A 25,619-nucleotide genomic window follows, 5' to 3' on the forward strand; every position below is an offset into this window, starting at 1 on the left:
ATCATCATCAAGGCGGCCGTTCGTGCACCACTGATGGAGCCTGAAACAGAAAAGGCGCTGAAACGTTCTCATATTTCGCGCGAGCCCAAGCTCGTACCTTGCTGGGACGTCAGCGCACAGTAGGAATCGAAACCAGCTTTCAAAAACTTATCTTTCTGACTTTTCCATAGCGGACTCAGGCTTACTAGTACAGTCCACCACGATGTATCAGGGGCTTCGGAGCTCGGCAGCTGCTCCGAAGGTTGCGGGTTTTATCCTGGCCGCGGCGGTCGTATTTCTATGGAGGTGAAATGGTAGAGGCCCCTCTACAGCATGATAAAGAGCACCAGATGACCAATATTGCCAGAGTCTTCCAAATATATATATATATAAACCATTTATTCTGAGAGCTGCATTAGTGATGCATAATTTCATAATACGTCATTGTACTTGTTTCAAGCACTTAGTCATTCTAGAGCGGAAGACACTTTCAATAACCTGTCTCGAGATTATGTGCACTTTCGGCTTTGTTGAGTTCCTTAATACTACACTACTCTCTCTCTCTCTCTCTCTCTCTCTCTCTCTCTTACAGTGACGGTTTATATATATTTTTCTCATTGTTAAATGAATTTCGTGGTGTATCGAGCAATTCTTTTTTTTTTTTTTGCGGGAATGTTCCGGACACGTAAATTACACACCAGCCCTCATGTTCTTGATCATTTTTTTTCAGTCTAGTGATTCGCGCCCTAACAAGGTTTTTTTTTTCATTCAAACTGCATTTTCGAGAGCATATGTTCATCTCAGCTTACTGATGTCATTCTTTCTCTGCTTGTTACCATTTTCTTCGTTCCCGGCATTAATATCTTAACTTGTCTGCACGTTTCTGCCATCGCTGGACCTTCGAACTCTGTTTTTCTGGTACTTTTTCGACGATATTTTCTGTTTCCCAAACTTCTTCGAGCCTCCAGTAATTACAGCTGACGTGCCGAAATTGGGGAGAAAGGTGGGCATTAAATTTCCGTTTTTTTTTTCACGCCCACTTTCAACGGTAGCTATTTTGAAACTGGCTTCAAGGCATTTCAGCCATTTGCCATGCAGATTGGTCACGTCCATAAGGTCGGCGAAAATTGTGGAGCTCACTCAGACTCACTCATAAAATATTTCATGCACTTTAGACTCACTCTGACTGAGTCACCAAAATTTTCTTCAACCGGACTCACTCCGACTCAGACTAACCAAAATTTTCTTCAACCGGACTCACTCTGACTGAGCCACCAAAATTACCTTCAACTAGCCCCACTCTGACTCAGACTCAACCAAGATTTTCTTCAACCGGACTCACTCTAACTAAGTCACCAAACTTTTCTTCAACCGGACTCACTCTGACTGAGCCACTAAAATTTTCTTCAGCCGGACTCACTCTGACTCAGACTCACCTAAATTTCCTTCAACTAGCCTCCCTCTGACTCTGACGCAACCAAAATTCTCTTCAACTGGACTCACCCCGACTCAGACTAACCAAAATTTTCTTCAACCGGACTCACTCCAACTCAGACTCCCTAAAATTTTCTTCAACCGGACTCACTCTGACTCAGACTCACCTAAACTTCCTTCAACTAGCCTCACTCTGGCTCAGACTCAACCAAGATTTTCTTGAACCGGACTCACTCTAACGAGTCACCAAAATTTTCTTTAACCGGACTCACTCCGACTCAGACTAACCAAAATTTTCTTCAACCGGACTCACTCTGACTGAGCCACCGAAATTTTCTTCAACCGGACTCACTCCGACTCAGACTCACTAAAATTTTCTTCAAGCGGACTCACTCTGACTCAGACTCACCTAAATTTCCTTCAACTAGCCTCACTCTGACTCAGACTCAACCAAGATTTTCTTCTACCGGACTCACTCTGACTGAGTCACCAAATTTTTCTTCGACCGGACTCACTCCGACTCAGACTCACTAAAATTTTCTTCAACCGGACTCACTCTGACTCAGACTTACCTAAATTTCCTTCAACCGGACTCACTCTGACTCACTCACCAAGATTTTCTTCAACCGGACCCACTCTGACTGCGTCACCAAAATTTTCTTCAACCGGGCTCACTCCGACTCAGACTAACCAAAATTTTCTTCAACCGGACTCACTCTGAGTCACCTAAATTACCTTCAACTAGCCTCACTCTGGCTCAGACTCAACCAAGATTTTCTTGAACCGGACTCACTCTAACTGAGTCACCAAAATTTTCTTCAACCGGACTCACTCCGACTCAGACTCACCAAGATTTTCTTCAACCGGACTCACTCTGACTGAGTCACCAAAATTTTCTTCAACCGGACTCACTCCGACTCACGGCTATATGTGAGTCTTTGTGAATTCGAGTGAGTTGACTTGTGAGACCGTTAGCCCTAATATGCTGGTTCTGCTATGATATTAAAGCTCTTTAACACAAATATTTTTCTTAATCGGTGCTCTTCTTGGAGCCTTTTGATATATTACCTTGGAATATAAGTCATGAGTAGTTGGAAACGAGCAAAGACATTTTCTAAGAGATGACAACGTAACAATTATGGATCAAAATCTTCTCTGGAAAAGTGCGTGGGAGCGGGGGGGGGGGGGGTAATCAACAGTGCATCCCCTACGGAATTCACGCCTCTGGTAAATAAATATTGAAATGATGTATGAGCGGTACTACTTTAGAATACGTGTGAATAGCCGTCAGTATAAATGTGCATCCTGGTAAGACTGATAGCAACACCGAGGATGTGTTTATAGGAGTCGTGTCCTGTATCATTTTTTGGGAGCATTTGCGACTATGGCTCGTAGAACGTAATTGGTGATGGTACTTTATAGCTTGTAATTTTATTGCTGCCACTCTCCATTAACTACTCGAAGATGCGTTCAGCGAACATTAGCTCTTGGCCATATCTGAGTTACAGTTATTGAAAGTGACAACTTTCTTCCTCGGAAAGGGGGGGATCGGGGGGAGGGGTACGTTTGTAGTGCTGATTATGTTCTGTGCATAGTACATAAAGCCATCTTTTTGCAGGACCTGTCTACATATCAGGCACCGTCAGGATGTACGCGTCGGGGGACCTCAAGCTTTTATGTATCTCAATTTCCTGAAGCATGGTGAAGTGGTCTAAAAAGCTAAGTTGAGGAGAACTAGAAGTAAAAAACAACAACATCGCGGTTCGAAAGGTTCACTTAGATTTACTGCCTCTTTAATTAAACTAAATATTATACGAAAGAGTAGTTTTTGTCATTTGTTGGTGACGGCTACTCCATTTCATTTAGTTGTTGAGATAAATATATGAAGCAAAAAAAGGACAGGTTGATCCCTCTATTATAGGAATTGGTATAAAACGAAAGTGAACCATGTCTTCACAGAAGTAGGTGATTGACTCGCCACGGCGGTCTACTGGCTAAGGCACTCGACTGCTGACCCGCAGGTCGTGGGATCGAGTCCCGACCACGGCGGCCATGTTTGAGATGGAGGCAAAAATACTCGAGGTCCATGTATTTGGATTTAGATGGACATAAATAAGCCCAGGTGGTCAAGATTTTCGGAGCCCTCCACTATGGCGTATCTCATAATCATATGATGGATTTCAGACGTTACACCCCAACAATTATTATCATTAGAAGCAGGTGATTTTGTTCTATGTACTCTGATGTATGAATGTTAGCAGAATATATATTGGCGTTCGGCAGCATAGCACTATTTGAAACAGGTGCACACGCGACGACGCTCAGTGGTGCATCTCAATCCGAAATATACGAGCCCATGACTACGATTAAACCTTCAGGATCAAGTCATGATCAAATCATCTAATAAGTAAATAAATTAGTCAGTCAGTCACTTATTTAAGCTTACCCCGGCGCAATTAGGCGTCATCAGTACTAACGTTCGCTGCATCGGATTTGTGGTTGTCCATATCTTCTGCATTCTAGTTTGCGCACAACCATTTCCCGTTGCAAGTTTTATTGCCGCACCCGAGTTTCAGTAATTGTCTGGTTGCCTTAACTAATTACTGCGGCGACGGCAGCAAACTAGACGACCATAATTTTCGGGGCTAACAAACCAGAGCTGTTACCGTTTCGGAGTGGCACGATGATTTACGCAGCGTCATTTTTTTAGGACGAGGAGAAGGAGCAGAGAAGGAGCTTTCAGGCTGATGGAACATAGGGGGCGGGTAACAAATAGTGCTTCCGGTTTGTTTGCTGGTGTGTTTGCTGGAAGATCGGGAAAATTTAGCAACAAAATGTATTAGGTTATTCCACAGATAATCTACAGCTAGTTGAATTCGAATGGAAACGTTTGTACGATCTCTAAAGAAGGTCTAATAAACTTTTCGAAGGGAGTGTACCGAGATATGCGCAGAATTTATGCTACTGTCATGATTTATATCAGTGCGCTGGTCGGAGTACGATGCGAGGTCATGGCAGGCTTTTTCGGAAATATTTAACCTTAGGTGCTACGTGAAGCTTCCTCAGGCTTGTCCATCATTTACCTTGGTGTGCATCACATCAAATGCGAAGTGGTCACCGCTTGTGCCATGGCTCTTCTTATTCATTTGTTTTGAAGGACACGTTCAGGCTTTGCTCTCAAAAACCAGGAGCATTAAGTTCACACAGTAGCTCACGTAAACGAACTATTGAAGCACTATAGCTTTAGTTTGTAATGCAAACTTTGTTACCCATCGTAGCCAGCTGGTCTGAGAACTGGCTAACCTCCCTGTCCTTCCGTTTTTTTTTAATATCACCCATTCTAGAGCATAGTACAGTTACATTAAGGCTAAGAGACGCTTGCGGCAAAAATAAGACAGTTTCCGTACATTATAGGCGTAGATTCCATGCGTAGCAGTCGGATAGTTTCTTTCTACGCCTCTTTCTTTTCTTTCTTGTTTTGCTTTGAGCCAATCGTTATTAGATGGATCCCCATCTTCGTGTAAATTAAGTAATTGTCCCAGGCCCTTCGGCTGCGCTACACAAGGCCGGCACTCACGTCAGAGCGTGTCGTCAGTTTTATCGAAGCGAAGAGTACTCTACGATGTGATGATGATGATGTTATATATAGGTAGTGGTCGTTGGCGTGCTACTCCGGGATCCAGCAACGCTTGACTAACTAGCTGTCTGTTAGATCTCATAATTATTGTACCTAACAAAAAAACGAGCGCTTGAATGTACACTTCGTTCGTTCATTCACTCTTGAGTCATAGGAGTACATACGGTATAGTTATTGCATTGCTATAAGAGCCACCATTTGTTTCCGTAATAATGGGATGCAGCCTTACCTTTCCGAATGAGTTGCTTACGCAGATGTTTCTTTCAAATGTAAGGCCTAACTGTGACTCCCAAGATGTGATGATGAACATTACCGCACTGTCTGTGCTCCCTGTTTGTTATAGGAGACTCAATGGTCCCGCGATTTCTAGCCAGTGGGGTATACCATACGGAAAGGCGCCGGTTTTAGGGACGAAGCACCTTAGGCTCTCGGCTTGTTGCTGTGTCAAGTAGACACGGCATGTCGTGTCACGCACCACCATAAAGGGCGAGAGATGTGGCTGCCTCGTATAGGAAGGAAGGGCATTACCACCGAAGGGAGCTTTGGAACGTCGCGCGTCACATGAGTTTAGCCGCGAACTCGTGCGACGAGGTTTTGCGACGTCTGTGCCCCGTGTCGTCATGGCGTGACCATGCAGTCGTGGTAATAAATGTGTCGTGTGGTGATGTTTCGTCATTCAAAATCGGTGTGCGCCACAAAATTTTGGTAAATACCACTACTCCCAACCAGTTTTTTTTTTTTAAATAATGAAGGGGTACAGTTAGCCCAAAGAATAGCCGACGAAGTTAGTGGTGCAGAAACGCCCTTTCTTTCATGTTGTAGGGAACTGAAAGCAGGCGTGCACGCAGAGAACAGGAAGAAGAACCTTAGAGTAAACTGCATTCCGACTTAGTTGTCCTACGAAGTTAGTGTAGCGGAGACACCCTTCCCGACATGCCCGGTTTTGGGCTTGGCACCACCAATGCCTTATCAGCGAAATCTCCCTCAAAGCTCTGTGGACTTCACCTATTCTCAGGTTTGATGTTAGTGCGTGGAGCTGAAAGACGTTCTCTACACGTTTTCGCTGCTCGCCTGTTTTTTCAAGAGAAGCTTCACCGACTAAACTCATTTTATGTGAATAGCACAGTTGTGACACATGTATCCGGAAGCGTGCGAAGTTAGCGGACGTACGAACATGCGATCCATCGCTTGCAGCATCGGGCATTTCGTGCACGGACACTCGCGAACGGCTCCAGGTTTCAAGCTCGTCAGCGTTGAACTGAAGTTCCCGCAGTTGTAAGATGGCGAGATGGAAACATCTGAGTGGAAGCTCCATGCGACTCACAGGCCGTCGTAATTCTCGATCGTCATCGTAGAAACGGGTGTCACTGTGGCAAGATAAGTCTCCTAAACCAAGAATGCTGAAAAACTTCGTGTGGACACCGAATTGTACAAAAAGCGCAAAAGAATTAGAGATTCCATTTTTGACGAAAAAGCACTACACAGCACATCAACGTTTCGCGAGATTCCTCCGTCGGAATTGTTCAAGAAATTTTTTACGCCTTTAAGTTAGCATTGTGGGTGGTGCTTATGTCAAACAAAAGTGGAGTGGCCAGACAAACTGAAAAATTGAGCAATGTCCAGAATACAAAAAAAAAGATACGAAAGCGAGCAAACATCACGAACAGACGTTCAAAGTTCCAGGTGGTCTCCATCTGGAACATATATAGTGCACTCGCCATCTTTTCCCGTAGGTGCAACACACTGAGACTTCACCCCGCGCATTCTTCAGCCCTCAGCATGGCGTGGTGCTGTTCATTCTCGCCGATGGTGATGGCTGCAACGACGGTGGCGCTTCCACAACAATGGAATGAAGGCGACTCCATTCGCTGTTACGCGCCATAACTGCGCCGGCAGCGAAAACAGTGGTTTCTCGAAATCCGGAACGAATGCCGCTCAAGCGTGCCTTCTCCTCCCTCTTAGGATTCACACCCGTATAGCCTCGTGGAATGCGACGCCTTCTTCGCTCGCTGCGTGCTATTACGACCACGGACGTGTGTCTGTAATCGTTTTGTAAAGGCATCTGCCGCAAGTGTCTTCCTCTTCTCCCTTAGTTTAGTTTTTTATTTCATTCGGGCCACTTCGTCCGTGCGTCGCGTGAAGGCAGTTCCCTACTGGCCTTGAGATTGCGCTTCGAACGCCCTCCGAGGCAGTAACAATTCTCAAGTCGTGAAAAAGAGACAACAGCAGTGAGGTGGCAGAGGCGGAAAGAGCGAGTTGAAAAGAGAGAGAGAGAGAAGATACGGAGAGGACATCTATACTATACAGCCGAGACGGCAGCAGCACTTCAAGGCATTACGAGAAGATACGACGACGAAGACGACGGCGACGAGGAAATGAAATTTTCCGCGTTTCCAGCTCACGTCAAGACGCTTTTCCTGAATCCCTTCGTGTCTCGAGCGACCCTTTTTTCCACTTGTTATGGCTCTCTGCCTGGATCACACGCGAGGGAACGCTTCTCTTTCGTTTTTGTTGGTGTTCTTTTTTATTTTTATTTCTGTGGGACGTTTTCGTCAGAGACGGCAGAATGTCGTAGGTTTTGCTGAAGGCCCATGTTTACGACCGAAAAATTCGCCCAGTATGGCGAGGCTTACGCTGCGCCGGATGCACACAGCTTTTGCTTCACCCGTGCGCTGCATGTGTACATAGGCGCCCGGGCAAGCAGTCTCAGTCGATATCTTTTAGCGAGTAAAACAAAAACAAGCAAACCAAGCGGTCGTAGCGTGACGGAACCTGAGCATGGGTGAAAAAAAAAGTGTAGTGCTTGTCACGTCGAAACAGACGCGTCTCGGATGCGAGCGATATAGAAGTGGATATTGGAGAAGCGGGGTTTTTAGCTCGTGCCAAGTACGATTGCAGTCGATCAAAAAGTGATTGACACCGAGCTGATTCTGGGAAGTTCTACACCTACCCCGGAGTGACAGTGATACGCGTATCCGCCTTACCAACAACGCAGTGTTGAGGTATTTTGAAATTAGGGATAAAGTGTATTTTGTAAATACTTATTTTCTTCAATATTCCGTCAAATATTTTTGGTGGATGTCAATGTAATCGCTCAGAATGATTCTTTGGTGGCGTTATAGCCCTGAAACGTCCCGAGGTACAAATGTTATGAAGAAGAGCACGCAAGCAGACGTACGGGCATCTATAGTTAGTGACTCTTTTCAAATTAGTAAAAAGAGGGTACTTGAAACCGGTAAATATAACTAAATGAAGCATATTACAGTATTTTTGATACCCAAAGTTTGGCCATTAAAGTCAAAGCGTTAATTAGAAAGCATTTACTGCATGATATTTGATTTATTTAATCAGAATACGTATATAAAACTGATAAATACCAATACAATTTTCTACAAAGTGCAGGTGCACGGAGAGTAGTACAACTTCCGAAGAAAGTGACAGGACGAGGCTCGTATTAACGGTCACGCAAATCATTTTGGGCACTGCATTACTGTTCCAGGTGACGTTGACCAAATTTAAGAAAAAACCGGAGTATAGGGTACATATAAAGAGCACGAGTCATAAATAATAAACCAAACACTTCGTTCCTTCCACCACCAAATTCGGCAGTCAAGTTCATTGAACCATTCGCCTGACAATTTCTAAACGTAAGAGGATACTGTTTCGCGCTATGATTAGTTTAGATTATATGTGCATTCTCATATACGTACACGAAATCAAGCAATCATAAAATAAAAACGAAGATACCTTCTAAGGTGCTCGCTCACACAGCATCCTCCATGAATATTCTCTTGTCCGCAATCTTGGACAGCAAGGTCAGCTTTGAGCTTAATCCACTTTCTTCGCACTTTCTCGAGTCCTCTTAATCCACTTTCTCGAGTCCGCCTACCTGCCATGGTAGTCTAGCGGTTGAGGTGTTATACTGCTGACACGCAGGTCACGGTATCGAATCCCGGCAGTGGCGGCCGCACTCTTAATAGAGGCGAAACTGCTTGAGACCCGTTTACTTCGATTTAGTTGCAAATTAGAGAACCCCAGGTGGTCATATTTTCCAGAGTCCTCCACTCCGGCGTCTCTCATATTCACATGGTCGTTTTGGGATGTTATACCTCTGTCACACGGCCATCACTGAACTCTGTTAAACTCCGCCAATGAAAATTTCCCCTGGGAAGTTCGACGGAGATTGAGTGGTAGGAGTGTCACACGGCAATGACAAGGTTGTCATAGCTGCCGCGATGGGGGCTCAGACAGTGCTGTTGCATTTTCGCAGAAGTATCCTAATTTCATCTCTTGATGCTTTTTTTCTGTAGATATTCGTTATGCCGTTTTTACAAAAACACAATATTGAGTAGGTCTGAAGCAAACCAAAAAATTTTAAATTATTTCAAAGGAAAACGCATTTGCGAAATGTAGCAATGCCGGCAGCGACGCTGGCCACCTTGTGCCCGACGCTACGTTTGTTTACATTGATCTAACGTTGCGCCATTCTGGACGAATAGTTGTTTTTCTAGCCCGTGTATGAAAGGTATTGTGTTTTCTGCTATCGTGAGCGCATTCCAAGTTGCCCTTGAATTAGGTCGGGTACCATTACCCATTCCTACAGCCGTCGAAGCAGGTGACGATAATGCAGCGCTGACAGTCATTCCTCTCACGGGCAAACCTAAACACGGCGACGACAACCACACGTCTCGAAGAAATATTTTTAAATGGCGGCGCCCAGCCCGACAAGCGAAGCACGGTGTGGAGGGAATCGGTGTGGAGAAAAGCTGCACTCTGCCGAGCGTATATATGTGTAAACAAACACGTTATGAATGAGTACAGCAACAAAAAAAGAGTTTAATATTGCTGAAATGTATCATTTCACTCACAGTGGCAATTTGGCACTCGAATTTTTTTCTTAACTTACTGGGGACGAGAGTACCTGGTTCCGCTACGAAGGGAGATCGTCGTACGCCCTTTGCAAAATGCTCCATTTACCTTCGTTAGCGTAAGGGTGGCCGTGTGGCATGGACCCCATCTGCTTTGTCGTAAGGACGAGGGAGTTAAACGGTGTGCGCGGGTGCCCGTGTGACAGGGGTATGAAATCCCAACAGTTCCTAGGGAGTTTTCGAGTGGCCCCAAAGTTTATTAGGAAGCACGCTTTGCCTGAAGGGTGAGCTAACAGTTTTCGTATAGGGTCAGTAGAACTTTGGACACTACCCATATTCTAGGTCACTCTAGCATATTGGCCAAGAGTCGTCACTTCAGTGGGTGCTGTCACGTTTGTCCGAAGCGAACCTTTAGGACAGGCTTTGGGGCTCGCGCTAAATTCGAGAAATCGCGACATACCCAACGCAAGGCCTCACCCTTTATGGGTTTCCCGCATGTGCAGTTATATATCTTAGAAGTGTGGCAGTTTGGGCTAGTCGGTATGAGATGACGATAATTATAGCGCGAGAACAGAACGAAGACACCGAGACAAGAAGGACACGAGCGCTCGTGTCCTTCTTGTCTGTGTCGTCGTTCTGTTCTCGCGCTATAATTAGTGCAGTTATAGTTGTAAACTCCCTATTATATATTGCGCTTGCTGACACAACACCTTTTCTTTCTTCCTATTGGATGAGTGAGGCCGGGGGGGGGGGGGGAGTAGGGAGCTGGCTAGCGGTTACGTTATTTGACTCTTGAAGAGCAGCGCTAGAAGCGTGGGCAAAGAAAGCACATTTACGCAGAAAGCCCGCCTGTATACACGTATACCTTGTTAGTCTACGTTGCTATAGCACTGCTTTTCAATAATCAGAGTATGAACTAACAGGAGTTTTAATGGTTTCGTGAGGCACCTGATTTTTCGGTATAATGTTCAGCGTTAAACCAGCTTGCACTAGACGTCGTGCGTGTGCAGATGAATTCTCTCACCGTGATTTCGAATAAGCAATCATAAATAAGCATTTGTCCCTCTTTAGAGAGTACTTCACTTTTTTCTTCGAACCAACTTCTAGTATTCATTCTTATATTTTTAAAGAGCACATACTAAAAACAAAAAGAACAAATATGAATGTAAATAGCGAACGAGGCGGCTGTCACAAACATGACCCGCCCCCCCCCCCCCCTTCCTCCTCCCTCAGAGCCAATCGGCCGCTATATCGTCGAGTGTGCGACGCGAACACGAGAAGCCGCTGGTCCCGATGGAATTCAGGGATGGCGTTTAAAGCGAACCACGCAACCGCGGTTAAAGGCTGGGCCCTTCTCCGAGCGCGCGGTAACCCAGGGGCGCACATGGCAATGGCAGTGGACGTGTTCTCCAATTAGAAATCCGGACGCCTGGTGGATTTGAGCCACGTTCGGTGACCCCGCCCAAGTGCAAGGGGGGATGAAAACAGCAGCTGAACTTTTAGGGCTTGTTTCTTTGTTTATAATTTGTTTGTTTGCGTGCTCGCCGGAGCTCTCTTGCCCTGTGTGTGAGAGCACCGCAGCTTCCACTGAACGGCCATCGGGAATGCGGCACGGGCTTGCTAACTCCCGACGCGATTCTCATCTACCGTTTTTTTTTCCGCGCAGGGAACACGAACGGGGCTTCTTTCTGCACTACTACGGCACAGCAGCGCCTGTTCCATTTTCGTCCGGTTTTGGGAAGTAGGCTCGGTCTCGACAGGCGGGTACGGTTCGTCCGTCGCGAATTCTATTAAACGCGCGGCGCAGCACCGCCACGCCATGCTTTTTGCTGCGGGGAAATTTTTGTTTTGTTTTGTTTCCTTTAATATCCCCAATTCAGGCTTCGATTCCTATTGGCTAGAACTAATAGTCCTCTGCTCACTCGTTCACGCTGGTAAGTGGTATAAAACGAGAACAAGGGACGCAAAAGTTCTTTAACTGCTTCGTCAGCACCCACAACTCGCACCCTTTCACGATTCAACAGTGCTCTGCTTGGAATGCTGTTTGGGTCCTTCACGAGCAAAATAGTTGTGCTACCTGAATAAAATTATATAGAGAAATCATTCAACTGAACTGTGACACCACTCCAGTTTACTTAAAATGTTTTAGACATTCCAATCTGTACAGGCATCACAATGATGGGGAATGAGCCGAAACATTGCTGGCACAAATATCTAGACTTCGCTTTGCAAATTGGTAATGTTGAGTGAAACGTTTTGTTGTAGACAAAACAGCTCATAATCATTATGGATTGGAGCCCTTTTTACTTACGTTCATTTGAGAGAATACGATCATTCGAAAATAGACGAACACTCTAGCTTGTCGCTTCAAAGCAATTCATCGCACCATCTTTTTGTCCACCATTCCGCACGTACAGCTCTAGCAAATCCCCACAAGCTAAATGATGAAGCTGTACCCAACTGATGCAAATATCAATGGTTCGATTTGAGTCGACAAACAAAAAGGTTCTCAAAACTGACCTACTTTACAATATGTTGATAGAATATGAATAATAAACAGTGTGAGAATTTAGATTAGCAATATTAGTACTGCGCCAGCCACCACGTTCCTTACTTTTATCATCGTAGTCAATTTATAACTGTCGTGCACTGCTATCTTTCTCAACGTCTCTGTTGTGTTTCATGTGTTTATCTGTAATCACTAAAATATTTGGCGCTGTCATTCTTAAGTGTCTCATGATGATTTTTTTTTATAATTCTTACGTTCACCTTATTATTTTATAATGTAGGGCATTATTATAGAATCTCTCACCTGTTGTTTATGACCTTGGGACCACATTCTTGCTATTTGCCTGTATTGTTTTTCCTTATTATGTTACTGCTAAGGTAATCATGATTTATATATTCATTCATTCATTCTTTCATTCACACGATTTCTCTTTCACTACAGGACAAAGGCCTCCCGCATCAGTCTCTCATAACATCTGCCTCCTTCCAGCTGACACCACCAAATCCCAGTAAGTTTTCTCAATTTCATCACAGTACCTATTTGTGTATCGTATATCAATTGACGCTTTTCCTTTCACTTGGTATCCTTCCTTAAACTACAGCAAAGCAACGAGTATCTTCCTTATATTCATTGTATTACCTATTCAGCCCCATTTAATGATCTGTAATTAGCTTAGACTGTATTTTTTTCCTAGAACAGCTAGAGTTCAGGAAGCGGCATATATGCTTTACATGCACCTGATGGAAAGCAACCCATATTCAAATTGGCACACATCAGCACTTAGAATCGAGCAAACAAGCTAGTCAAAGAAAGGCTACGCCAAGTTAAATCTAGACTTAATTAAGATATTGTTAAGTACGCGTAAAGAAATATTAAAAACGTTGGGAAAAAGTACCACCTTGGTTTGAATGAGGCCAATGTTAAAAGGTCTCTCACGAGCGAACCATACTAGAAAATGGCTCGGCTAACGTGAAACTCGGAGAGGAGTGATGGCTTCCTACAAAGACAGGTCAATAGCAATGAGTAGGGTGCCTTGATTCGCTTTTTCTCGACAAGAAGAAGGGGAGGGGGGCAGCGCACACTTGTAGGCCCGTTAGCAATCAGAGGACAGCATTATTTCATTGTTACAGGCAGCTTTTCAAGCAGCGTCCATCGCACAAAGAGAGCTTTTACTGAACAAACATGCCGTCTTATTTGCCACATGACGAGCGACGACGCCAGGAGACGCCGACCACTCGAGTGCATTAGTTCCTTAGCGCCACGAAACTGTTTTGGGTGTGAAGCCAAGCTCGCTATCTTCGCACCAAGTGTCTTGTGCGACATCACCGACTTGTTAAGAGAAACGCTTGTGTACCAAGAAAACAAAGGAATCGTAGTTCAAGCCGTAAAGTAGTCACACCGTGGTACTCTGTCAGATCCCTCCACGTTGTCTAATTCCCCATCTTGGATTTTTTATTGGTTCACATCGCTACAGAGGACTCTCTGGTTAGCTCAAAGAGTCCACAGCACGGGATCGGACAATGTCTATAGAGTATACCTCTTCAGCATTCGTACTCTTCGTGGATAATGATAATCACACTTATTATTATCAAAGAAATAAAACCCAGCTCCGCGCTAATAAAATCAGAGTAAAAAGCAACGCTGCCAAGGAGGCGCTGCCTCCTGGTGAACGCAGATAGTTTCTTCTCTTCTTCTTTCTTTCATGATTCATTTCTATTTCTGTCAACAACTTCTTCACCTTCATTATTTAGTCTTTCTTTCTTTGTCTATTTCCATAATGCCCTTTCTCCTCTTCTTTTTCAATTGATAACCCTCACAGTCATTCTTGCTCACCATCCCTCACTTTTCCCACCCATTGCTAAACTATATCACTTACTAAGCTATGTCACTGTTTATTGTAATCTCATCCTTTTCTTTTTCCCCAACCTCACATCACCTTTCTCCTCCTTACTTAAATTTACCCCCCCCCCTCATTATACTACACAATTCATGGTTGTGATATATGCTAGGAGCTGTTAGGGCGCATATTCATTTTCTCTGGCGCATACCCGCCGAGTCTACAACACCACCTTTACTTCGAGCTTAAATTCCGTGGCCACATCTTCACGCCAGTGCTTCACGCAGCGCTGCCTGGCACTTCCGAGAACTGATTCAGCTGAACAGCATACGCGGAGACTGTTGCAGTACTGCGTCGTCGCTTGCCACCTTCTGCGGTTTTTTTTTTTTTTTCCTCCTCACCGCGGGCGCTTTGACTGTCCAAGCGGCACAGCCGCTGATTGCAAGTTCCCGCTTCCTTTCGTCCCGTCGGCTTTTATTTAATTGTCACGCTCGTGCGCGCTCTTCCGCCGACTCAGCCATGCGTCCTGAACGCACAAGCAAATAAGCAAATAGCAAAGATCATCGCTGTTTGTTTTGGAGCGAAGCTCCAGGGTCTTCTCGGAGCCAGCTTGAACGCTGAAATGAACGGGCATTGCTCCTCCTTTTGGTGAAACGGTGGCAAGCGATAACTACAATTTGTTCAGATGTCCCATAGACAACAACACAAAACGCGTAATGATGCTTCACGAATATTACAGTGTCTCTAAATTGCCTTGTCTATCCTTTCAATTAGTGTTTTCTCACTTGACACGCAAACTTTATAATATTTCAGACAAGGCTTTACCGACTGCCGAAGGCAAGTTGAAGATTTGGTGGAAGAATATTACACCGAAAAGGAGGAAAGAGCACCCCGCCGCGGTGGTCTAGTGGCTAAGGTACTCGGCTGCTGACCCGCAGGTCACGGGTTCGAATCCCGGCTGCGGCGGCTGCATTTCCGATGGAGGCAGAAATGTTGTAGGCCCGTGTGCTCAGATTTGGGTGCACGTTAAAGAACCCCAGGTGGTCGAAATTTCCGGAGCCCTCCACTATGGCGTCACTCATAATCGTATGGTGGTTTTGGGACGCTAAACCCCACACATCAATCAAACCAGGAGCAAAGAGCTTCATGTCAGTGAATAATTCCCACATATAAACATGTACGTAGGTTCTGAACTAAAAATACGCAAATGTCTTTAACGAATGTCTCAATTCAACAAAATATCACACAAAAGTTGACCGCAATTTATATGCCTCTTCGTTAGTGACACCCTCATATCTCCATTTCGCAAAATTACCGAGCTCGTAAAGTTTGAAGTTTTTTATCAGCGTCGTGGGGTTATTAAATGAATTCCGTTCTTTAAGGACATCGTTGAAGCACGAGCTAGAATCTAACTTTCTTCAGTACGATAAACATACCTGAATATGAATCGGTGCTTACCGTATGAAATTGTTTTATCTACTCAAGTGAATTCGAATACAATATTTGAAGTTGCTACTCAGTTGGCTTTAGCTTCAAAGAGAAACTTAGTGCTTTAATTGCGTGCTTAAGTGAACACGAGCCTAAAACTCTACATTCGTTACACTGCATTCTTTTCGCCTGGAATCACTGTACGACATCCTTACCTTGCCCAAAACGAGCGTCTGAGTCAAGCCGTTGACTTAATGAAAGGCACAAAATAGACCAAAGCCCATTGACAGCGTCCATCAAGTCTGCGTGAAAGCTACGTGCCTTATACAGGGGCACCTGCAAGAGTAGATAAAAAGAATAAGCGGGTGGCATCGGCACGAGAGCCTCTTACGATGACGTGACTTCTCCAGGGCAAGGCTTTATTGTCCACTCTGTCCACAGTGACCATCCATACGTCGCTAAAGCAATCAGAGCTTTAAATCAACCGAGCAAAACGGGCCTCTTCAGTGGAGGCTTCCCTTCTTTATACGAGGCACAGAGGGGGGAATGGGGTGCAGCAGCAAAAGGGCACGACGAGAGTCCTTTGACTTCCCGCCAAGCTCACCTCACGCGCTCACCATTCAGCCCCTCTTCGGGCATCGACTCGCGGCAGCAACGGCAACGCTGGCCAATCAATGAAAACGTCAGAGTGGAGATTCTTCGAGAACCACTAAGAGGGCCTACCCCCCCCCCCTCCCCTGCCCCCCTCTCGTCTCGTTTCGTGTCTCGCCAACGGTACCTTTTCGCACCACTGCCATCGCTGGAGGAGGTGGTCGCGTAATGAGCGTCACCTCCCCCCCCCCCCCCCGTTCGTTTTTCTATACTGCCTAAAACCGGCATCACCTTCTCTTCCCCTCCCTTATCCTCTCTTGTGTGTTTGCCGCGGGGGCTAGCGAGGATTCTCACTGTCGACGCTACAAAGCGCGAGCTTCTTTCAGAAGAAGCTTGAGAAAGGAGTGGCGGACGAGCCGATAGAGTCTGAAAGGAGAGCATGAGGTGACGACCGCTACTCAGAAAGGGAGAAAGAAAACGCCAATAAGAGAGTCATAGAACGCTTTTGACTATCTCTTCATCACTCTTCCTCTCCCTCCTCTCCATCTATACACGCTTCTTTTTGCTAGATTTTCGCTCTCGCCGCGCGCGTTTCGTTTCCTCTGTGTGTACCTTCGGCACCGCGCGCGAAGAAGGAAGGACGGTTGCCCTGCAAACGATCGCTTCCATGAGCAGCGGCAAGCTTGCTGGCCTTGCTCAGTGCGTGAGTTTTTTTTTTTTTTCGTCTCCGTCTTTTCTCGCGGACTCTGTCGACAGATTCGGAAGCATCGAAGCGCGAGGAGCAATCTTCGCAGCGGTAGCGCCGCGTCGTCGGAAGCACTGGCTCCATCGTCCCTTCCCCGTCGCTGACGCTGCGGCGGCTGTCGACGTCATCTTTCTCACTCACCCTCACCTCCTCGCGCGATTTTCGTTTTTGTCTTTCGTGCGCAATGGAGTCATGTTTGCTTCCAATCTAGGTTTCGCCATGCACCCCTGCGAAATGCGCACAGCCAGTCTCCGTACCCTCGCTTCCTTGCTCAGTTTTGCCGTCGTGTACCTACCGTCGTGACCTTTCATTCATACTTTCCTCTTTTACCTCAATTTTTCGTCTCTCTCTGCTACTTCCCCTTCCTTTTCCTTTTTCTTTTCATTCTGGACCTCTTTTCCCGCAGCCGACACCAGTCCACTCCTAGTGGCGGGCCGTCGGTTTATGCTGTGATACCGGTTTAGAATGAAATTGAGTCTTGGCTCTGGAGTCGCGTTTCTTTTGTCTGCTTTGTAAATCTTGGAAGTTCGAGAATATATAAATGTGAGGAATCAGAGATTCGCATCCTCCATACGATACTTCGCTTTTATACTGTCCTCGAGTCTTTTTTTTTCCTCTCATCTTTTATTCTATGTTAACGTTCTCGACAGAAACAAAAGCTATGCTGAAATCGCTTGAAAGACCACCCATGACATCGAACGGATTTGCGAGGATTTAAAACAGCTTCTCTTTCGGCAGTATGTTCCCGTTTTGATTTGTATGTGACATTGCTTTCTGTTCTTTTCTTTTCTAACTCTCGGAGCGATTTCCCGAGAACGACCTTTTCTCTGCATCTTAAATTCTATATGACGCAGTTAGGGCCTTAATAACAACTATGTAAACGCACACAAGCTTTGATATTTGATGTTAACACAAAAGTATTGACCTTAGAATGCAACTGTATTGCATATACTGCCTAGCATTCAAGCCTCTTCCAGTTCGCTGTTCTCGGTTCGCACTGACATCGCCTACCTGAACACCCCTGACACTTTCAGCATTTAAAAGAGCATTTATCTTTCAGGTGTTGACCTTCAAAGCAGCTGCACGTCATGTCAGACAACCCATTTCTTTTTAAGTCCAAAAGCGCAAGGTCAAACAGGCATGGCTTAAGCGGTGATACACTGCTATTCTTTTTTTTTTTTCTGGAGAGCAAATCAGGAAGCAAGTTGCTTGCTTCTAGTAACCGCGCTTTGTTGTGGCGAAAGTGCCCCTACCACGTACAGGGATAGGAAGATTGAGAGATCGGAAGAGAAAAGGGAATGTCTTGTGCAGTCTGTGCACGCAGGGCGACGCACGAAAGCTGGTGAGAGAAAGAATGAGAGGTTGGCCGAACCGCGGCACGGAAAAGGAATGGCTCTGTCATTGCTTTCCCGCACGCGGAGGAGAAGCATGGGAAACTGGGACCGTTTCCTCGGATTAAGATGCAGGTCGTCGACTCTGCGTTCAGCGACGTTCATTTAGGAGCGGGTGTGCCGCCACGAATGCCGGCGTATACTCTGCACGCTAGAGCTGAGCCTTATACCGCATTTAACCCGCCGTGCATTGCCATGGCGGCTATACTGTCGTGATGTATGGAAAACGCGAGCTTCTCTAAGGGCGTTGTTGCGGCTTCTTCCTGAAAGCGGACTGAATGAGAAACTGCGATTGTTTACAGAGAATGTTGTCGTGTAGTGCTTGGACGCTGCTCTAAAGCGATGATATTGTAGTGTCGTCAGGTAGACGTCGTCTTCTCTTTCATTTTTTTAGACTCCCTTTCCCCTCTCGAAGAACGGTGTAGCAACACAGACACTTCATTTGGTTGACCTCCAGGGCGTTTACTCTAGCATTCCTTAGTGGACTTCGGCGACTTTGAGCGTATCTATCTATCTATCTATCTATCTATCTATCTATCTATCTATCTATCTATCTATCTATCTATCTATCTATCTATCTATCTATCTATCTATCTATCTATCTATCTATCTATCTATCTATCTATCTATCTATCTAGCCGCCTACGACTTTTAGCTCTCCTGGCCGTTTCGATAATGGTATTGATACCAAAATTGGTAGGGCATAACATGACTGTATGGCAAGCATGACTGGCTAGTCGTAACAAGAAAATCTTGATATGCATGTCATCAATGTCATGATTCACATTTCTTGGTCTTGCCGCTATTGCTGTGGTTTCGTTCACGTTACATTTTGCAAAACTGGTATGGTATGCCATGACTGCACGACGAACATGAATGACCAACCCTAACGTGGAAATCATGACATGTGTGTCAAGGTTTTCATGTTGTGACTAGTCATTGCTATACGCCGCGCTCATGGTGCGCTCATGGTCGTTTCGCTAGCTTCACATATACCAAATATGGTATTACGAGACGTGAATGGATGACAAAGGTACACGACTGGTGCAAACGTGATAATCATGAGGTGCGTGTGATGTAAGAACATAACTACATGCCACGCTCATGATGCGCTCGCGGCCGTTTCGCAAGCTTCTTATATACCAAATTTGGTGTTACATGATGCGAATGAACTATGAAAGTATATGACCGCTGCAAAGATGATAATAATGACATGAGTGTCATGTGCGAACATGGCAACATACAACACTCATGATTGGCTCCCGGCCCTTTCAGTAGCTTGACATATACCAAACTTGGTATAACGTCACGTGAATGGGCAATGAAGGTAAATGACACGCCCAAACATGATAATATTGCATGCGTGTTGTGTAAAGCATGACTATATGCTACGTTAATAGCGCGCTCATGGCCGTTTCGCTAGCTCCACATAGACAAAATTTGGTATCACATGACGTGAATAGACGACGAAGGTAAATGACACGTCCAAACATGCTAATCATGACATACGTATGATGTGAAACATGACTACATTCTACGCTTATAGTGTGCTCTCAGCCGTTTCGCTAGATCCTCATATCAGGTCACGTGATACTAAACTTAGTATCCCGTGACGTGAACAGACGACGAAAATAAATGACACATCTAAACATAACAATCATGACATGGAAGTAATGTAAGGCATAATTTACGTCCGCCTCATAACGTTGTGCTTATTTTAGAGTGACATATGAACGTTCCTCATTCGTGCTTCGCATATCCTCGATTGCCACCATAAGTACAATCTGTCATTTTTATTTTTCTATCTCTCCTCTCTCTCTCTCTCTTTCTCTCTCTCTCTCTCTCTCTGGGAACAGGGGTGAATGTGAAGCAAACGTAAATAAATGAATGATTCGATGTTCCACAAACCATAGAGTTCCATAAAAGTAACTAGAGGGGACTCTGGCTTTGCGATGATTCAGTGACTATTGAAATGATGGGTAGTACACGGATTTGCCTAGTATTCTTACTTGCGAGTGGCGAATCGCACTTGCGACTTCATTTATTGCTGTGAGTCGATATGGTTTCGAAGAAAGAACGAACCCTTTTCAACTTCGTGACCAGATTTGAAGCGGTAAGCCTAAAAGAATAAGGTGGTGAAACGCAATCACTGAAAATTTGCTTATTTTTGTTATGTGTGAAAAATGCTTCTAGCCACACGAGCACACATGGAGCCAAAAGTACGATTATTAGACAAATACGTGTACTACCCATCATTCCCATGCTCACTGAAGCACTGTGTGTTGCAGCTCCCATTGACACTTGCGCCAAAGTTCCTTCTATATTGTATATTTAGAAAGTTCTATGCCACAAATGAATAATTCGTTTGCATGCCGAAAAAATTATCTAAAATGTATAGGCGAACTCAAGAACGTGGCGCAAAGTTGAAAACAAGTTGAACAAAGGCAAGACAGACGGCGTTCTTCAAGTCTAATCTTCATTCTTTGCATTTTTAACCCTGTGCCATGTCTTTGAAGCCACGATGCACCAACCGGCCCAACATAGCATACTGCATAGGCGAAGCTGAAATGCTTTTTCGCGTGTGAGAAAGTCTCCATGGTGTGTTACTAGGCCGACACTTATCGATTGATGACCAGTAGAAGCGGAGAAACCGATCACACAAACGCGACACCGGAAGTGAAGCCAAGTATCCGTTTGCTGTCTTAGCGCACTGTTTCAACAAACGAGTCTAAACAGCCACACTTTTCACGTGTGCACTATCTCGGTTCTGCCGTGTTTGAGCATTGGAGAAATTGAGCACTAAAGTGCTACTGCATTTGCAGAATGGGTGATATTTGTTTCCCAACAGTGGGCGCCTTGATATAAGTGCAGCTCTTGCTTTGGTTCTCTCAGATGAAAATATTTATTTCACAAGGTATCCTTGGGCAAAGTATGGTCTGTTTATGCGGGGAGAACGCTTAGAATATAGTTATTGTCTTTTATTTCCCGTTGTGGCCCTCTTCATGACCCACATGTAAATTCGTGGCATATATTAGCCACCACTCGCAGTGTTCTGCCCTGCTATCATCAATCTAAAGCGGTAAGTCGACGTCATTTTCTTTGGTAGTCATAACGTTATCTCATCCACCAGTCGCATCCTGGAGACGTTCGGAACTATCTCCCGCCAAAAAAATTCAACTGCTAAGCAGCCAGTTTCGCTGTAGATGCCTGGCTTCGGACGCTGCCTTCCACGAGCGCACTACGAGTGCACTAGCGCTGGAGATTTCGGCAGTGTACTTCCTGTCAAGTATATGCAATCAATGATCTGCTCGTGTGCGCAATACGTATTTGCAGATGAGCGCAAAGCCTACCTAGTGCGGACTCATACGTACAGGCCTAAGCCTTGTCAGAGGCGCATGCTTTGTTAGCTGCCAAGCTGCAACTCATTGGAAACGAAATATGACTGGATACACAACACATGAAGAACCTCATCTAATGAGACTGTAAACAACTCGTAAAAATTTTAGGCAGATAGTGTCCAATGTAAAATTTGACTGAATTTGACGCTCTATGGATAGCGTCCAAATTCGCATTTCTAAATTCTATCTCCTTCCTGACAATCATGAAAGCTTTAAGCTTCTCCAGATAACTAGTGGCAAGCCGCTTTCATGCTTGACCATTTTGCCAAATGGCACGAGTTTTTTATATCAATTAATAAAAATATACCTCAGAAAGCGCTTAAAAGCGGTGGTCTATCAATTTCTAGGCAACGTATAAGCCTTGATTTGAAAGTTTATTTTTTTTTCCTGAGCCTACCGACAGCATTAATATGTCACCTCACGAAGGTGTGTACATGTTAGACAGGCGAAGATCGCACCTCTCCCCTGGGACGATGTCGCAATTTTCGATGACTTCACCTAGCCATTTCCAGATATTGCGACGAACCATGGCTGTTTCCCTCGCTATACAGGGTGATGTTAGAGAAGGGGTTAATTAGCTTGCAAATTACGCCTAACCTGACTCTTACCTAAATTAATCGATTCGCCACCCAAGCTGCGCAAAAAAAAAAACTATGGCGACCCGCATTTTCATACAAACAATGTCTGGGCCGATAACCTGGCTCATTACCTGTCTACAGGGAGGTGAATGCCGAGAACCTGTGTCAGCCAATTTTTAAGAAAGCCAGTGGCAAGCTCAAGAGAAGGCAAGCAAAGCGATCAGCCATGGTGCTCCACCGATATCTTTGTGACTCTTCTATTCAGTCGGCATCTTACGATTGTCACTCCCAAGTGGAAAACATCATTATCATTCACCTGTATTTTTCTCTGCCTTCTTTAACGCTTTATTTCCCAGGTATCTTCCAAGCAATAGTTAAGATATTCACTGTAATATCCACGATATGGACAGTAACTTCAGTTTCAGGGTAAATTCAATTCGTCCCTAATACTGGCCATCGATATTGTTACCATATTCAATCGCGCACTTCTACAATATACGAATGGTGACTAATCGTTGCCTAATGTTAGGTGTCATGAGCAAACTATTGTCTAATGTTGGCTCACTACCGAATAACGATGACTATGTCCTGTTATAACAGTGATGTGGTCTTCCATTTGATATCAAGCGAATGATTGAGTTCCCTTCCACTTGCTGCTCGTGCAAACAATGGCTTTCTCCACTGTGCACAAAGTTGCTGCAGTGAAGCGCAACGCTCCACGTAGCGTCGGTTGTACTGCATGGCTGGCCACTGTGCCGCGATGGCACCGGCCCTGGAGACGACAGTGTTGCACTATCGTTACTGGTTCTCTCTCTTTCTCGACAAGGGCTCAGCATTGGTTCCTTCACTTATGGGCGGAAGATGTCCGACGTTGCCGGCAGCGTTGCAGCAAACAGAACCTCACCCTCTCCCTAGTCGTTCCTCGTCCACCCCGTGTATCCCCCTCTTATCCGCAAAACCCTTCTTTGTGGGTGATACACCGCTTGCCATCTCCGTCACTGATCGAAATGGCCCCGGCTCACGCTTGAGCCTGGGCGAACCTTTAAACTGTCGTGACCGGAATCCTCTACCGCTTTCCACGTTCCAAACAGCGGCGGCGTTTGTCCCTTTTCTTGCTGCTATTACAGCTTTCGTACAAAGCGGCTGTACTGTTTCCAGGGCGCCTCGTTAAGTCAGGGCCGATATGTATCGGTTCGTGGTCAAATAGAGTTGTGCTTTTTCAAGAGGCTGTTAAGGAGGAAAAAAGTTAGCGAGCCGTTTCTTATCTGGTGATGCGTCACTCAAGATCTAATAGCGTCGAGCGTTGACCATCGTTCTTTTAAATCGTGACACATGAAGACCTTCTCAGGCTTGTGCATGTACGCGTTCATCAGGCACGTTTTGCTAAGCTTTTCCTCGAACAGCCAACAGCTAGGCCAACCTCTCCAATTCTGCTCTGTGTTCTGTTTCTGTCCTGTTCTTTTCTGTTCTGTTTTTTTTTTTTGCGCGTTACGTAACGTTTACTTTTTTTTTTTTGCTCGTACATCCAATTATTGTCCAAATGCAGCATGAACCTATTTAAAAACGACCTTTCTGTATCAATCCTATCGCGATTTCCACTTTACGTGGCATGGTCACCTTTGGCAACTTGAAAATATTTTGGAGTATCTCCTTCTGGGAGCTGTATTATATCAGCTCTTCAAAACTTATCCTCTTTTTCATCATGCTTAACGTACAAGACCGACACCGATCATTTAATAAACGCCATATAAGGAGGAGTCATGTTATTTTGACTACCAGAACATTTTTTTATTGTGTGGCAAAATGTAAGCAAATGGTTGTTCTTTTACAAAGTTCATTTCAGCCTAAATTCAGCCACTTTACTGGGAACCGAACGCACGGCTTCATTCTCCATAGTTGGTCACCCACCGAAAAGCACCCAACAAGTACTTTTACGGGAGAAGCTCCTTAAGGCGTGGGTCTGTCCATCCCTTGTATGTATGTAGTAGTACGTAGCCACCGGTGGCACATACCCGCTCTAGAGCGGGTATGTGCCGCAGGGGATGCGAGATAGAAGATGGTGGTACTTGGAGTGTTCGCTAGAGATACATAGGTGGTTTGCATATTAAGCACACTTGAAAGTAGAGCTTGTCCTCCTATGTGCTGCCTTACTTATCCCCAGTTTGCTCTGTAGCTCTCCTCTACTAACTGTAGCCCGAGCCTTCTTCTAAATCCTAATCTGGCGCGCAGTAAAAAGGTGTAGACCGTGTACACACACCTCGCAAGGGGGTGAATAAAGCGTGCAAGCAAGGAGAGCAGTACTATTTGATTAGGTTCAGCGTCTTTCAGCGTCTTCCCTCTTTCTTTACTCTGGTCTCCTCGGGGACCACTGGATCTTGCGCATCGCCAAGAGTGGCCGCTCGCATCAGCAAGAGGAGACTACCCTTAGCCGTCGTGTATCGATCAGTACCGGTCAGCGTCGAAGAAGCTATCGCTGCCGCACGACTTCGTCTCCCACCGGGACGAGGCATCTGTCAGCCAATAGTTTTTTTTTTTCCTTCATTCCCGCCAGAAGCAGCAGCAGAATCGAGACCGGCCTGCCACTCTAGGCTGTTTTTCTCAACCTTGCTTTTTTCTTTCTGAAGTATTTTCCACGCAAAAAGGTAGGAGGGAACGTATGTTAACCTCGTAGACGGATTATTTTTCTTCCTCTTCGGCCTCTCCTTGTTATTACACGTTGCTCCATACGATATATACAACGTATACGCAACACTGATTGGGCCAGTCGTCGTACGTGTGCGCGATGCAGGCCCTTCGACTAGCTTGGATCCACGTCTCGTGCCCTTATTCTGGGCACCATTTCTTTCCTCTCCTAACTTAGGGTGTCTTTAAAAAAATTTCCTTCCAGCAATATTTCTATTTCCTAAACGAAATCAGCGGAATCTTCCGCAAGTGTGCAACAAAGTTTGATTCCCCCCCCCCCCCCCGGCCGGCATGCGTAAATTACCTCTAGAATATAGTGAGTTATTTGCCTCAGTTACCGGGGTGCCATGAGTCTTTTATACGAAGGAAAGTGTTTCGTAGTATCGTCTTTTCTTTTTCTTCGGGGATGCGTTTAACAAGTATAACTGTATGGTTCCGCGAACGCGATGCCGAAACGCAAAAGAATAAAAGCGATAACATTATAGAGACAAAAGCAAGAAAATTGAGGAGACTGAGTGAAACCACCGCATGTTTCAGTGGCA

General features: G+C 45.2%; 1 protein-coding gene across 1 annotated transcript in view; it reads left to right on the forward strand.

Annotated features, from left to right (window-relative positions):
• Positions 1-25,619, forward strand: part of GatB (glutamyl-tRNA(Gln) amidotransferase subunit B, mitochondrial) — a 453,352-nt gene that overhangs the window by 170,378 nt on the left and 257,355 nt on the right. Inside the window, exon 2 of the mRNA XM_075880873.1 lies at positions 12,869-12,935. The gene's annotated coding sequence lies outside the window, so the exon portion shown is untranslated. The remainder of the gene's footprint in view (positions 1-12,868; positions 12,936-25,619) is intronic.

This window comes from Rhipicephalus microplus, chromosome 2 (genome assembly GCF_043290135.1).
Source record: "Rhipicephalus microplus isolate Deutch F79 chromosome 2, USDA_Rmic, whole genome shotgun sequence".
NCBI lineage: Eukaryota > Metazoa > Arthropoda > Arachnida > Ixodida > Ixodidae > Rhipicephalus > Rhipicephalus microplus.